The sequence below is a fragment of the Microcebus murinus genome, chromosome 15 (assembly GCF_040939455.1).
Source record: "Microcebus murinus isolate Inina chromosome 15, M.murinus_Inina_mat1.0, whole genome shotgun sequence".
NCBI classification, from domain to species: domain Eukaryota; kingdom Metazoa; phylum Chordata; class Mammalia; order Primates; family Cheirogaleidae; genus Microcebus; species Microcebus murinus.
In genome coordinates this window covers 22,738,350-22,744,979 of record NC_134118.1, presented here as the reverse complement: position 1 = coordinate 22,744,979, position 6,630 = coordinate 22,738,350, and the positions used below count along the sequence as shown (strand labels likewise).

Genomic DNA, 6,630 nt, shown 5'->3' with positions numbered 1-6,630 from the left:
CAGCCACAGGCCTCCTCGCTGTCTCCTGGGTCAGAGATCACTCTTTGCCTCTGGGATCCTCCCAGGACTGTCCCTCCATATTGTCTTTGCCCATCTTCTGTCTCTCACTAAGACTCCTTTGATTTCCTCTCCATCTCTTCTCTCTCTGACACTCAGTCAATACTTAAGGCCCTTCTCAAGACCCGCCTCCTTGGGATGGCCCTCCCTGGTTGCTATCACTGCCATTAATCTCTTCTTTGCCAAATGCCAATGAGCATCCAGAATCCCACTTATTCACTCCCTTTCTCTTATTCACTCCCTTCTCTTATTCACTCCCTCTTCTTCTCCCCCTTTCTTCCTCCTTCTCCTTTTCTTCCTTCTAAATTAGAACTAGCTTGTTCATCCTAACCCTTTTTGGAAAAAAAAGGAATTGTTACTAAATTTTGAATATAACAGTAATACAAAGACTTGTACCACCTCCCAGCTCAAGAGCAAGATATCACCATTTCCCCACAATATCCCAGTGTGCTCTTGCCAGACCCCTTGCCTGTATTCCCCCAACACTGTCCCAATGGGTCACCGCTATCCTGAACGTGTGTGTCTATCACTCTCCCTTACTTACCACTTTGGATCCTTAAACCTCTTTTTTTTAGTTCTGCATGCATTTGAATTTATACTAGTGCTGATATACTATGTGAACTTTTCTGTGTCTTGCTTTCTTGACTCAACATTTTGTTCGTAAGACTCTTCCATGCTGATGCGTGCTGCTGAGTTGATTTTCACTGCTGTATGGTGTCCCATTGCATGAGTGCATCCGTTATTTATTTATCCATTGTACAGAGGTGTTACATTAGGATTATTTTCCCCATTATGAGAAATACTTCTACAAGTATTCTTGTAGATGTCTCCTGAGGCACGTGCACTAGGATACGTTACAAAGTGGAATAAATGCTTTGGACTGAGGGTGCACACATATTCAGCTTCATGGGAAAGGCTAGATAATTTCCAATGTGGTTGTGCTAGTTTATAGTCCCACCAGTGGTGGATGAGACTTCCTCTTTCTCTACATTCTAGATAAGCTTGGCTTGTCATTTCTTAATTTTTGCATTTCTGTGGCAAAATCTTAGAGGTTTTAGTTTGAATTTCTCTGATTTCTAATGAAGTGAAACATCTTTTCATATGTTTATTAGTGAATCAGATTTCTTGTTTTGTTAAGAACCTGTTTACATCTTTTGCCCATTTAAAAAACTGACTTGTTAGGTCCCTCTTGTTATGACAGGGGTCCATTTGTCCTCTGTAGCAAACGTTATCTTGCTCTTACTCTGTAAACCTATATTTTGCTTCTGCTTTGTAAAATTATCTTGCCCTTACTCAATAAACTTAGTTTCATGCTTGCCTTGCTTTTAGTGTGTCTGGTCATTCTTCAGCTAAGAGCACACCAAGAATAGAGAACAAAGCCAAAAAAGAAATAAAATAAAATAAATTAAAAAAAAATTCGAGTTGTTGGTTTTTTTTTTCCTTTCTATTTTTGGATGTAGAATAGTTCTTTATTATTCTCAGTAGTCATGCTTGATTGGTTATATATTTTGCTAATATCACCTCCTAATTTTTGAGGATTTTTCCTCTTATATGTATGGCTTCTTTCTTGGAACAGAAGTTCTTAATTTTAATTAAATCAGAAGTACAAACCTTTCACTTTCTGTTTTCTGCTTTTTCATCTATTATTTAAGAAAGCCTACCTTAAAGTCTTAAATCATTGTACAAAAGCTTTAAAGTTTTGCTTTCTGTATTTAGGTTTAATTTACCATGAATTGATTTTTGTGTATGTTGTGAAAGATAAAATTTCATTTTGTCCATACTAACAACCAATTATCTTGGCATCATTTACTATATTGTTATCTGGCTATGTATCAAGCATCCAAATGTAGGTAGATCTGTTTCTCTGCTTTCTATTTGGTTCCATTGGTCCGATAGTCTAGGCCTCCAACAAATCTATGCTATTTTAAGTATTTTGGTCTTATAATAAGTTCTTATATGTTGTGAGACATGGCCTACAACATTTTTCTTCTTTTTAAAGGATATCTGGACTATTTTGGTTTTTGGTTTTCCCATCATAAAAAAGAGAGTTGGACTTAAATCAGAAATGTAAAAAAGGAAATAACTGAAGATGCTTCAGATATTAAAAAGAAAATAACATTTTGAAAGGTTATTACAGAAAATTAAAAAAAAGAAAAAGAAAATAGAGGATGTTATGTATATTATACCAATATATTTAAAAATCAATAAAATAAGAACTTCTCTAAATATATAACTCAATTTGATTCAGGAAGTGATGTCTCTTCGGAAGTCAATTTTCTGTTTATTGTTAATAATGTATACAGATGTGCTAGCTCTTTGTATTCATTTTATGTACAGAAATATTATAAACTCTCTTATTAATTCTAATAATTCATCTGTATATTTTTTTGGATTTTCTATATATACGTTCAGACTATTAGGGAACAGGAAAATTTTGTTTCTTTTTTACAACCATATACATTTTATTTCTTTTTTTTTTGAGACAGAGTCTCACTCCCTTGCCCTGGCTAGAGTGCCATAGCGTCAGCCTAGCTCACAGCAACCTCAAACTCCTGGGCTCAAGCAATCCTTCTGCCTCAGCCTCCCAAGTAGCTGGGACTACAGGCACGTGCCACTGTGCCCAGCTAATTTTTTCTATTTGTTTTTTTAGTTATTTGGCTAATTTCTTTCCTTCCTTCCTTCCTTCCTTCCTTCCTTCCTTCCTTCCTTCCTTCCTTCCTTCCTTCCTTCCTTCCTTCCTTCCTTCCTTCCTTCCTTTCTTTTTTTGAGACAGAGTCTCACTTTGTTGCCCAGGCTAGAGTGAGTGCCGTGGCATCAGCCTAGCTCACAGCAACCTCAATCCCCTGGGCTCAAGCGATCCTACTGCCTCAGCCTCCTGAGTAGCTGGGACTACAGGCATGCGCCACCATGCTCGGCTAATTTTTTGTATATATATTTTTAGTTGGTCAATTAATTTCTTTCTATTTTTAGTAGAGATAGGGTCTTGCTCAGGCTGGTTTTGAACTCCTGACCTTGAGCAATCCGCCCATCTCGGCATCCCAGAGTGCTAGGATTACAGGCGTGAGCCACCACACCCGGCCTCCATTTTATTCTTGTTCTTTGCCTTGCTGCACTGGCTAGGAGCCCCAGCACAATTTTGAAGAGAAGTGGCAGGAAACTTCATCTTGTTCTCCATCTCAAAAAGAATGCCTTTAATGTTTCATCATTAGGTAATATTTGTGGTAGCTTCTTTTTTTGCTAGATACCCTTTCTTTGTCAAGATAATTCTATTCTATTGCTAGTTTGCTAAGACATTTTATCCTAAATGGATAGTGAATTTGATTTTCAACTTTTTTTTTTTGAAACAGAGTCTCACTATGTTGCCCGGGCTAAAGTGCTGTGGCGTCAGCCTAGCTCACAGCAACCTCAAACTCCTAGGGTTAAGCAATCCTTCTGCCTCAGCCTCCCAAGTAGCTAGGACTACAGGCATGCACCACCATGCTTGGCTAATTTTTTCTATATATTTTTAGTTGGCCAATTAATTTCTTCTATTTTTAGTAGAGACGGGGTCTTGCTCTTGCTCAGGCTGGTTTCAAACTCCTGACCTTGTGCCATCCTCCCACGTTGGTATTTATAACTTTTGAAATGATCATTTGATTTTTCTCCTATAACATGGAAAATTAAATTAATTGATTTTTCTAACATCAAACCAACTTTGAATTCCTGGCATAAATCCAACTAAGTTATACTATGTCATCTTGGATTTTGTTTGTTAATATTTAGTTTAGAATTTCTCCATTTATGTAACTTTCTTTTCTTTTGTTGTTCTTTCAGGATTGTGGTATAAAAGCTATACTAGCTTCTGGTTAATTTATTGCCTTCCATTCCTCAAAACAGGTATTCTGTCTTACTTACCTGGTAGCACATTTTTATAGATATTTTGTCCACCCATCCCTCAATCTGTATATTCTCCACAACCAGCTTACAACATTTCCTTCCTCTATTAGGTCATTAAATATGAAATGTCTGATTTTGAATCAAAAGTTTAATTTATTGTATCTCAAACAAAAAGCAGTACAATTAATCCAAGTATGTGTCGAAACTATCTCCACAGTTTTGACATCTTAACGGTAGCTTGTTTATGCCAGCAGCAAAGAAACCTGGAGAGCAAGTGACAATGAAATTGCAAAAAGGTGTTTTTCACAGCTTGTTGAGAATTGAATGTTTTTTTCTTATAAGAAGTGGTCCAAAGGCTGGAAGAAGTGATAGTCAGTTGGTGTAAGGTCTGGTGAATATGGTGGGTGACAGAGAATTTCCAAGTCCAGTCTCTGTAGTTTGAGCAGCATTGTTTGTGCAACATGTGGTAGAGCATTGTCTTGCAAGAATTGGTCTGTCTCTATTGACCAATCTTGGCTGCTTAATCACAAGTATCCTCATCATTTTGTCCAACTGTTGCAGAAGGCATCCGCTGTAATAGATTGACCAGGTTTCATGAACCTGTAGTGGATAATACCAGCGCAGGACCACCAAACAAACACTATTAGCTTTTTCTTTTTTTGATATATATTTGATTTGGGACTGTGTTTCAGCACTTTATCCAGTTATTGTGCTGAATGCTTGTGATTGTCAAAAAGAATTTATTTCTTTATCACACGTAACAATATGGTGTAGAAATGGGTTTGCCTTTATGTCCTGACAGCAAAGAAAGGCAAACTTCGAGAGATTTCTCTTTAGATGTTTGTTTAATTTATGTAGTACCCATCTATCCAGCTTCTTTACATTGTCGATTTGTTTTAAATGGTCTAATATTGTTGGAATAGTAATGTCAAACCTTGTTGTCAATTTATGCGTAGGTTGAGATGAATTTGCTTCCCCTACGGTTTTCAGTTTATCATTACCCACCTTGGTCTCGGGTTGTCCAGGTGGCTCATTATCAAGATTAAAATGACCAGAACAGAACTTTTAAAATGATCGGTGTACTGTGTGTTCATTAGCCACATCCTTTCCAAACACTTTGTTGATATTTTGATCTGTCTGTGTTGTACTGGGTTTATGATGGAACTCATATTTAAAAATAATACAAATTTTTGACCTATCTATGGTTGTACAAAAACTGTTCTAAAAAATTTGAAAGATAATCACAAGTCAAAACGTGTGTTTGAAAGAATGAGGATGTGCCTTTACAATAAAAATAAAACAAGAGGCCGGGGGCGATGGGTCATGCCTGTAATCCTAGCACTCTGGGAGGCCGAGGCGGGCGGATTGCTCCAGGTCAGGAGTTCGAAACCAGCCTGAGCAAGAGGAGATCCCGTCTCTACTACAAATAGAAAGAAATCAATTGGCTAACTCATATATATATATATATATATATATATATATATATATATATATAAAATTTGCCGGGCATGGGGGTACATGCCTGTAGTCCCAGCTACTCTGCAGGCTGAGGCAGGAGGATCGCTTGAGCCCAGGAGTTTGAGATTGCTGTGAGCTAGGCTGACGCCAAGGCACTCACTCTAGCCTGGGCAACAAAGCGAGACTCTGTCTTAAAAAAATAAATAAATAAAATAAATAAAATAAAATAAAACAAGAAATGTCAAAGTGAAATGTCACAGTTTTTTTTATGCTAAGTATTTTATTGTATGCAGCCACCAGTGTATATAAAACAATTACCCTTGTGAAGCAGAAGTTCATGAAAATTCAGAGAGGTAGATGTTAAGTACTGACAAAAGTAGAAGTTTGCATATTATGGCACACATATTGTTATAACTCTAAGCTTTTGTACAGGCTTCACATTTAGTTGTTTCTTGAATATTCACCAGTTCATAAGAAGTGGTTTGGGAAACCTTTGAAAGATTCATTTTTCCTACAAAAAGGAACAGACTTTCTGGGGTCTGAAGGGATTTGTAATTGAAGATACTCCAGTCAGCAGAGGATGATGTTGAGCATTCTGCAGACAGAATAGTTTCCAGTCTGCAGCTGCCGGGGAAACTTTAACACGGTTGAGCCCGGCTTTCACCCGGAGCTGTTGAACCACTTTCTTCATAGTGTTGACGCTGGAGGAACCAGACATGGCGCACGCCGAAGCCAGGCCAATTCGGGAGTTGGGGGTGGCAGCTCGGGGCCAGAAGACCGAAATGTCACAGATATTAACCGCCAAACTTAGTACTTAAGGAAATCAGACAAGTACTTAATAACCCAATATTTTTTTCTCCTTGCATTGTTCTCTTCTCCTTGGTCTTCTTTGGAAAACTGTTAACTTTCAAGGCAGTAATGTATCATGTGACTTCGGTCAAAATGTTTCTGCCTAGACTGCAATGCCCCACACCTTACCTTTCATGTTGTTTATGACATAGTGGTTAAGGTGGTTCTGGAATAAGACAGCACTGGGTTTAAACTCTTGTGTGTGATCTGAAGAACTTTCTTTGGTTTCTCTACACTTCAGTTTCCTCACCTGAGCAAAGAATGTTTACCTCTGAAGGTTATTGTGAGCATTAAGTCTGGTAATCTACATAAAGTGCCTAACACAATGCCTGGTACACGCTTATACGTGTTTAATTAGTGGTAGCTATTATTTTTATTCGTACATGGTAA

The 6,630-nt window shown here is 37.7% G+C and overlaps 1 pseudogene; it reads right to left on the bottom strand.

Annotated features, from left to right (window-relative positions):
- Positions 1–5,794: 5,794 nt before the first annotated feature.
- Positions 5,795–6,109, bottom strand: LOC105865152 (guanine nucleotide-binding protein G(I)/G(S)/G(O) subunit gamma-5 pseudogene; annotated as a pseudogene).
- Positions 6,110–6,630: the final 521 nt, after the last annotated feature.